The sequence below is a fragment of the Camarhynchus parvulus genome, chromosome 28 (genome assembly GCF_901933205.1).
Source record: "Camarhynchus parvulus chromosome 28, STF_HiC, whole genome shotgun sequence".
Lineage (NCBI taxonomy): Eukaryota > Metazoa > Chordata > Aves > Passeriformes > Thraupidae > Camarhynchus > Camarhynchus parvulus.
Window position 1 is genome coordinate 3,782,982 of NC_044598.1, and position 9,492 is coordinate 3,792,473.

At 51.4% G+C, this 9,492-nt stretch overlaps 1 protein-coding gene across 1 annotated transcript in view; it reads right to left on the reverse strand.

Annotated features, from left to right (window-relative positions):
• Positions 1 to 7,422, reverse strand: part of ADAMTS10 (ADAM metallopeptidase with thrombospondin type 1 motif 10) — an 80,146-nt gene extending 72,724 nt beyond the window's left edge. Inside the window, 1 exon segment of the mRNA XM_030966749.1 lies at positions 7,108 to 7,422. The gene's annotated coding sequence lies outside the window, so the exon portion shown is untranslated.
• Positions 7,423 to 9,492: the final 2,070 nt, after the last annotated feature.

Consider the following 9,492-nt stretch of genomic DNA (forward strand, 5'->3'; position numbering starts at 1 on the left):
GAAACACCACACACCCAGCCAGCCAAAAGTGTCTGTGGGGTGAAACACCACACACCCAGCCAGCCAAAAGTGTCTGTGGGGTGAAACACCACAGCTCCACTATCTGGTTCAGCACCAAGGGCCAGACAAGCGTAGGCACGTCCTGTCCAGCTATATTGGTAATTATTCCAATATCTCTGTCCCCCTGCCGGCACCCCAGTGCCAGCCTGGGTGCCAGGGCCACACTCTCCCTGCCTTTGGAACACCAGCTCCCCCTTCCAGGCTCTCTGTGGTGCTCCACAGCTGGCCCTGGCCGGGCACACCCTGCATCCCTTTGTACAACAGCTTCACGGGGCTTTGGGCTCGCTCCAGCACTGTGTGGGAGGAGGGTTGGTTTTTGATTTTTTTTCCCAAAAAACGAGAATTATTTTACAGTCAAATCTATTCAGTGCAATCCTGGTGAGGAAAGGGCTGAAACCCCCCCCACCTCGCTCAACTCCAAAATCTTTAATGTTGCCAGCAAAGGGGCAAAAGGAGCTTGTGCCAAAGCCAGGGCAGGGGGAGAAGAGCTGGGAGCAGCGACCTCGCTCTGACACCGCCTGCTTGGCTCTCTGGAAATCCTATCCCTGTGTTACATAAGGACCTGGCCCTATCTGGAACGCCGGGGTCATTGCACTTCTCCAAGTGTGGTAAAATGCTCGGAGGTCCTCAGCAGGAAAGCAGGAGGGAAGTGCCAGCTCTTATCCTCCTCAGGATGGGCAGCTGGGCCCGGGGCAGGGCTGGAGCTGCCCGAGCAGCGCCACAGCTCCAGCCTGGGGGAAGGTGGGCACTGAGAGTCCCTGAGCTCCCATCCTGGGACTGCTCCTGCTTTCGGGAGAGGATCCACCAGGCAGGTCCACTCTCAGACGGGACTTATGCAATAGTTTGGAGCCTCTCCATGTGACCCAGACTTGCTGGCGCTCTGCCACCGCTCTCCTCGCTGGCTGCAGCCAGGCACGGAGCGGCGGGATTAGAGAGAGGCCGGGCAGTCATTAACGGCGTGCCAGTCATTAACAACGGCGTGTTAGTCATTAACTGAGTGCCAGTCATTAACCGAGTGCCAGTCATTAACGGGCATCCCCCACCACACAGAGACACACATGTCCCATGAATGAAGGGACACTCATGTCCCATGAATGAAGGGACACTCGTGCCACCCACATGCACCCAGGGCACAGCTGCAGCTGCTTGGGTGTGAGGGGATGGGGATAGGTGGAGTTTTTATGTGGATTAAACACTATTTGCACATGGATACATGTTGTCTGCATGTGATAAGACATTATCAGCATGAGGAAACACGTTATCTGCATGGGAATATATGTTATCTGCACAGATAACATGTTATTAGCATGATGATGGAATAGATCTTATGGAATATATCATTGAACAGATCTTATCTGCATGGGGATAGATGTTATCTGCACATGGATACATGTTATCTGTATGTGATAACATGTTATCAGTATGAGGATACACGCTATCTGCATGGGAACACGTTATCTGCTTGGGGATAGATGTTATCTGCACATGGATAACACATCATCTACATGATGATGGAATAGATCTTATGGAATAAGTCATGGAATAGATCTTATGGAATAGATAATGAAATAGATTTTATGGAATAGATCATTGAACAGATCTTATCTGCATGGGCGCAGACATTATCTGGGTATGGATACATGTTATCTTCATGTGATAATGTGTTATCAGCACGATGATACACACTATCTGGATGGAATAGATCTTATGGAATAGATCTTATGGAATAGATCATGGAATAGTTCTTATCTGCATGGCCACAGACGTTATCCGGCCATGGATACATGTTATCTGCATGTGATAACGTGTTATCAGCATGAGGATACACGCTACCTGCATGGGAATCCATGTTATCTGCGTGGGGATAGATGCTATCTGCACATGGATACACGTTGATAACTCTTTGTCTGCACACACTACCTGCAGACAGGTCTGGTGCCCACCCCGTTGGGCCCTGCCATCCATGGAATACAGATATTCCATGCACAAATGCCATTTTTATACCCTGCATCTCTGTGGCCACCTCTGCCCCCATGAAATGCTCCCTCTGTGTGGGGTTCAGCACAGCCAGGACAGAATCCAGACCTCCTGGGCCTGTGCACAGGCAGCTCTCCCTGTGCTCCTGCTGCTCCTCCCAGCATGGAGCAGAACCAGGGCTCTGCCAGGAAAGTGCTCCGGGAAAGGCGCTGACACCTTGGAGCGGGCAGGGAAGCAGAGGCAGACCTGGCCACCTCTGCCCCGGCAGGGCTGGTTCATCTCCATCCCGCGACTGCTGGTTCATCCCCACCCCGGCAGGGCTGCTTCTCATCTCTCCATCCTAGCACAGCTGGCTCCTTTCTCCATCCTGGCACAGCTGGTTCTTATCTCTATCCCAGCCCTGCTGGCTCATCCCCATCCCAGCCCTGCTGGCTCATCTCCATCCTGGCAGAGCTGGTTCATCTCCATCCCTGCAGACCTGGCTGCTCTCTCCATCCTGGCACGGCTGGCTCATCCCTAACCTGGCATGGCTGGCTCCTCTCTCCACCCAGGCACTGCTGGCTTCTCTTTCCACCCTGGCAGAGCTGGTTCATCTCCATCCCAGCACTGCTGGCTCAGCCCCATCCTGGCAGGGCTGGCTCCTCTGTCCATCCTGGCACGGTTGGCTCTCATTCCCATCCTGACAGGGCTGGCTCCTCTCTCCATCCCGGCAGGGCTGGCTCATCCCCATCCTGGCATGGCCGGTTCATCCCCATCCTGGCACTGCCAGCTCCTCTCCATCCTGGCAGGGCTGGCTCTCATCTCCATCCTGGCAGGGCTGGCTCATTCCCATCCTGGCAGGGCTGGCTCACCCCCATCTCGACAGGGCTGTCTTCTCTCCACCCCGGGACTGCTGGCTCCTCTCTCCATCCTGGCAGAGCTGGTTCATCTCCATCCTGGCAGGGCTGGCTCCTCTCTCCATCCCAGCACAACTGGCTTCTCTTCATCCTGGCAGAGCTGGTTCCTCTCCATCCCGGGACTGCTGGTTCCTCTCTACATCCCGGCAGGGCTGGCTCTCATCCCCATCCCGGCAGGGCTGGCTCATTCCCATCCCGGCAGAGCTGGTTCCTCTCTACATCCCGGCAGGGCTGGCTCTCACTCCCATCCTGGCAGGGCTGGCTCATCCCCATCCTGGCAGAGCTGGCTCACTCCCATGCCGGCAGGGCCGGCTCCCGCAGCTCCCCTCCAGCCGTGCCGGTGCTTACACAACCCAGCCCCGCGGGGCACCGAGCCCTGGGCTTGCATAAAGACAAACAGCCTCGTGTGCCAGCAGCGAGCTGGGCTCACCTGCACAACCAGCCCGGCCCTCTCCAGCAGGGAGCTGCTCCTGCTGTGAGCCCCAGCTGAGGCAGGGTTATGTGGTTGGTGCAGCTCCAGCTCCCAAGCAGCTGTCACAGCTCTCACACCGAGTGTCACACCCAAAATTTGGCTCTTTGTCAGCCAGGCTGTAGGACAGGACCATACCCCCGTCACAGAATGGTTAGGATTTATAATAGGGTCTTTTCACAGACTGGTGAAGACAAAACAATCCTATTCTATTCCAGCTGCAGACTCAAGGACAATCCCTTCAAACTTCAGGCCCAAAGCACAAACAACGTGAAAAGAGGAGTGTGGGCAAGCAAGCAAGGAGGATGAAACTTCATCACTGGAAGCTGTTAATTGGACAGTTAACTCCTGTATGCAAATGGACTAAAACTTATAAAAATGTGAGATCTCATGGCCAAGCCCTTTTTGCTTCCATCTTGGAGCCACCTGGGCAGAGCCACGACTGTGGCTGTGGCACTGCCAGGGTGTGGCCCTGGAAGGCATTTCAATAAAATATCCATTTTATTCCTCTGAACTCCCTCTAGCCTCTGTTCCAGCTCCTTAAGGCATCACCTCCATGCCAGGGGAGCCCTGCAGGAGCAGGGATGCCTCCTGTGGGATGAAGTGTTCTGAAGCAGAACACTTCAGCTCTGGGATCCCTCCAGCCCTTACAGACCTGCAGATCATGTCCAGGCTCCTTGAGAGCTCCAGGAGAGCTGCTGGGCAGAGATTTTGGGCCATTTTCCCCTCCCTGTAGGTTCTTTACTCAGGGAAATGTGGCCCACATGCAGCTCCTTCCTCCACAGCCAGGGAATGAAGAGTCCCTAACCCTGACAGGACTGAGCTCATCCTCTGCATTTTCATTTCAGTCAAAGCAACTTCCCACCAAGGTCACAAATCCTACAGGAGGAGGCCAGGACTTCACCTGCCAGTTCAGCTCATTTGGGACCAACATTTAGGAGTGTCTGACTTCAGAAAGATTTGCAGGACAGCACAGGAACAGATTAATTTTAAGTCATTTTTCCTTTTAAATTAAGCTACGATGTAAGAGTAGGAAACACAATATTGATAATTGTGATAAACAGAAGTGTAAAGCTGTGGATGTCCCATCCCTGGAAGTGTCCAAGGCCAGGTTGAACAGGGCTTGGAGCAATCTGGGACAATGGAAGGTGTCCCTGCCCAAGGCAGGGGTGGGACTGGATGAGCTTTAAGGTTCCTTCCAACCCAAACCATTCCATAATTCCATGAAAGACTCTGAGTAGTCAGACATGGAATATCCCAAGCATTTCCCAGCCTGGGAGGATGCAGAAGGTGAGAGAGGAGCAGCAATGGAGCAGCTGGATGGAGACCCTGCACTGATGTTGCTCCACTGAGGTCAGACAGAGCTAAAATATTCCAGCAGTTTCCCAGTGGAGCCTCTCCCAACCCTTCAGCAGCCTGCAGACTTCATTGAAGGCCCTCACAGAAACCAAGATGGGAAAGTTGGCTTGGATGGTGTCCCTTTAAACCTCCCTCAGTGCTGGAAAACAGGGCTGCATCCAGGCTGGTGGTTTTCCATGTGTCTCTGCCCCGCATGGGATCCGACCTGCTCACAGATTCCTGGGAAATGTTCATAACTCCTCGCCCTGCAAATATTTCCCACAGTGGTGGGGTCAGGCAAAGACCTGGGTGTCTTCAGCACATCTGAGCTGACATCCCCCAGCCGGCTGTTTCTGAAAACGTGACGGGTTTGGTCCCAATCCTGTTCGTTTTAAGCTCATCTTGTGTTAACCCAAGATCGAGGCAGGGCAGGACGTGACAAACACATCCTGCACTGCTCCCAGCTCAGGAGGAACTCATTGCTGGAAACTTGGCAAGAAAAGCGGGGTTTGGACATGGGGGTTTCAGATAAGCTGGAGATAAGGGTTTGCGCGGAATCATCCTGTGCCGAGGACCCTCCATGGAGCTGCTCCTTGGGGAAGAGGAGCCCGGGCTGCCCCTGCACCAGGATTCCATGGAATGGTGAGAACAGCAGCTCCTCCCCGCTCATCCCTGGATGGCCTGGAGCCATGGGTGATAAGAGAGCCTCTCATGTTTCAGGTTGGAGGAGCAGACACTGTTTATGTTGAGCAGCACCACCTTCCTCCCCTCGGGGGCTCCTCCTCAGCCTCTCGGCGGCTGCTCAGGCCCGGCTTATCGGGGCCTCCCGGTGCCAAAGGAAACAGCTCAGCCCCCCCAGCCTCATCCGGGCAGAGCTGATTTGCAGGAGATGACAGCACCTTTCCCATTCCCCGCGTGGGGAATGCTGCTGGAGCCGCCCCAGAGAGGCGCCGGGAGCTTTTTGGGATGTCAGGAGGAGGAGGAGGAGGAGGAGGAGGAGGAGGAGGAGGAGGAGGAGGAGGAGGAGGAGGGGAGCACAGGGTGCTGCCCCGGGGCGAAGCAGGAACGGTGGGAGGCTGAGGATGGAGCAACTGGAGCACTCAGCACGTTCCATATATGGAGAAACTTCGGGAACAACCTCCCCAGGACTGCGGGGAGCCTCACTGATGGAGGCATTTCAGAGCAAGGCTGGTCCCAGCTTGGGGAACATCCCAGAGCTGGGAATCACCCGGGTGTCCCACAGAACGATTCCCCTTCCACCTTATGGAACTCCCCAGACCCTCCCTGCCATGCCCAGCATCGCACCCTGGCACCACTGGGTGCTGCTAAGGAGGATAAAACCGAGCACGGCCAGAACCAGAGCTCTGCTGGTCTCCAGCACCGGGGATGTTGGCAGGGATTGCAGCAGGAACACGAATATCCCCTGAGGTTTGCATCTTGACCACAAAAGTCCCCAAAAATGGGCCTTGCTCTGAAATGTTACATTTACCTGCCCCCAGCACAGCTCCACATTTCCCTCTTGGTTGGTTCTTCCCCTCTGGAAGATATTTGCCAAGGTTATTTTATAAACTCCTTTCTATTTATAGTCCAGCTCCTTCAGCTCTAATGAGATAATCTTCTGGCATCTCACCACCACTAATATTTACTTTGATGTTTAAAATAACATCTTCTGAGGGATTGATTAAAAAAAAACCAATAAAAAAAAAACACCTTTAAAATATAATCAAAGCAAAGAAAGAACTGAGCAGAGCAGTGGGGCCGAGCTCCTGGGGATGCACACGGAGTCAGTGACACTGCAACTTTTTCAGGGCAGACTCTTTATAATCCTCTGAGCACATCAGGAGGGAGAGAGGCATTGGCAGCTCCTGAAGATGGAGAGAGAGACAGGGAAGGAGGGAGAGGGAGCGCGGGCTGTGTTTATTCTCAGGAATGAAGGCAGCAAGGAACGTTTCATTCTGCAGCAGGGCTTGGAGCTGCCGCTCTCTGTAATTGAGAGCTTGGCCCCGGGCAGCTCAGCAGAGCAGATTTGGGGTTTAGAGAGGCAAACATTCCATCCTGGGGTTAATACAATTAAAAAGAGGGGCTGGGGGAGGCGAGGGAGGCAGCAGCAGAGCCCGGCTCCCGCTGCCTGCAGCCACTTTGAAACACAAGCCTGCGTTTTTATGGAAACTCTGAATGTTGGAGAAGGGTGAACATGGTTTTCATTCTCATAAATGTTTTTCCAGCGTGCAAGGCTCTCCGGGCTCATTCCTTCTCCAGGGAGACGGTTCTGATTTCAAAGAACATTCGCATTCCCTCCACCCCAGACCACCCCACTCCAACCTCAAAGAGCCTCCTCTGGAAAAATTATTTTAAAGAGCGTTTTACCTTTTCGAGTGCTTTCCCTTCTTTCTTTTTTTTTTTTTTTCCCCTTTTAATTCCTTCAGCTTCTCTTTTTTTTTTTCCTCTTTTTTTCCCAGCAGCAGCCAAAAGCTCCTCTCTCCCCCTCAGCCCTGCGTGTGTCAGAAAGTTTCCAGGCTGAGGGTTTGTGTCGCCTTCCTTAAGAAACTTCTTCTGTCAGACCCAGGCAGAGCTGGAGTTGGAGTTGCTTTGCTAAAAAGTCTCCTTTCAGGAAGTGAGGAGTAATAAGAGAGCAGCTCGGAGGCAGCACATGGATAGGGGCTGCTCGAGAGAAAAAAAAAAAAAAAAAAGGAGAAGAAGAAAAAAAAAAAAAAACAACTTTGCTCAGGAATTTTGCCAGGATTATCCAAAAGAAAAAAAAAGAAAAAAAAAAAAAGAAAAAAAGAAAATCCCCAAACCCACAAGGCTGGAAAAGTCCCGCCCTGGCTGCTGACATCAGTGCAGAAGGCAGGTCTTGGCTGAAGCGGTATAAAACTACTCAGCCTTTCTGTGGAGGAGCAGGGAGGGAGCTTGGGGCAGCCCTGGAGGCGATGCTGGGGCTCCGCTGTGGATAAAACATCCCAGGAACAGCCAGAAAGGACAGAGGCCGTGCTGGCAGTGCCACACAGAGCAGATAAAGCAAAGCCTGCCATGGTTTTGGTTTGGAATTTTCTCGCCCCCCCAAACAAAAAACAACAAACCCATCGTGCATTTTAACCAGAGCTTTCCCAACGCTGTTAAAAACTCAGGGAGTGTGTGAGGAAATGGCCTGAAAGGCTCCACAGCAGTAGCAGGGACTGGCTGGGAATCGAAAAAAAGCCTTTAAGAACTCGGCAGTGCTTTCAGAAGTCCCTTCCCTCTGCAGTTACATCATTCCTGCCCCGCTGGCTGCGGGGATTGCTGCGTTCTCCTGCTCTCTGGAGGGTCCTACTGAGGGATAAATCCCCCTCCAAAACCAAGAATAACCCCTGGGAATAACCCAAACAACCAAACTCTGCTCGTTTCCAAACAACCCCCTCGCAGGACACCTCAACAATAAAAGGCAGGAGCTCATTTCCTCCTTCCTTCTGAAGGCGGCTCTGGGATTTCAAAGCTGAATTTGTGAGCCTTGGTGGAGAGAGAATTACCTGGCAGTGCTGCAAACGCTGGAAAAATGAGCCTTTTCCGAGCTGCCCTTCCCTGGGAAGAGAGAGGGGCCCTGGGGAAGGACACAGGGGAAGGATGGAAGCACCAGGGTGAGGAGGGACCCCCAGCCTGAGCCCTTGGTGGGGACATAACAACCCCAAAACCACCCTGGAGGTGCCTTTTCCTTCCAGGAGGATTTGAATGAAGAGTTAAGGGGTGAAAAGTTGCCAAGGGAACACATAACATATTAAAAAAATTATATATATATATATACACACACATAAATATATATATACATATACATAAATATATATATACACATATATATTAAAATATATATTAATATATATATATGTTCATATATATACATATATATTAAAATCTATATTAAAACATAAATATATATCAAAATTATATATATATACATATATATTTAATTATATCAAAATATAAATAAAATAGATATTAAATATTAAATAAATAAAAAATTTAAATGCATATTAAATCTATGTATTAACTGTTATATTAAAATATGCTAAAATACAAATTAAATTTATAGATTAAATATTAAATTAAACATAAATAGGTATTAAATAAATGTATTAAATATTATATTAAATATAGATTAAAATATATTATATGTGTATTAAAACAAACTCTCTGAACCTGAGACCCCAGGAGGGGATTGCAGGGGGGGTTTGGGAGAGCAGCACAGGATTTGCATCCCTGGGCAGTTGGTGTGGATGCCAAGTGCAGCACAGCCCTGCAGCCTCGTGTCCTGCCCTGACCCTTGCAGGCACAGCCGGTGCCAAAGCCACGGGACACAGCCCTGGGCAGCCAGAGCTCCTGGCCATGGTCCCTGGTGCCACCCAGGCTGCCCCAGCCGCCACCAGACCGTGAGATGGGCATGGAGAAAGAAAAAAAGCCTCAAAGGCCTGGCCAGCCCCGTGTCCTGATGGGATGCTGGCCCAAAAAAACCAAAAGGGATAAAGGAAAAAGCAAGAAGCTGTGGTACTTTTTGTGGTGGATGCCCCTAAATCCTCTGCTATAAACAAAGCAGGATGAACCTGACCTGGAGCTGGACCAGCCCTAATTCACGTTCTGCCATAAATTCGATTTTTGGAGCCCTCTGAACTCCCCTCCAGGGATGGAGCAGCAGCAGGAGATGCCCAGGAGGGACCTCCCGAGTCCTTGTGAGCTGTCTGGAAGGTTTGCTGATCCAAATAACCCAGAAAAACCAGGGAAAGC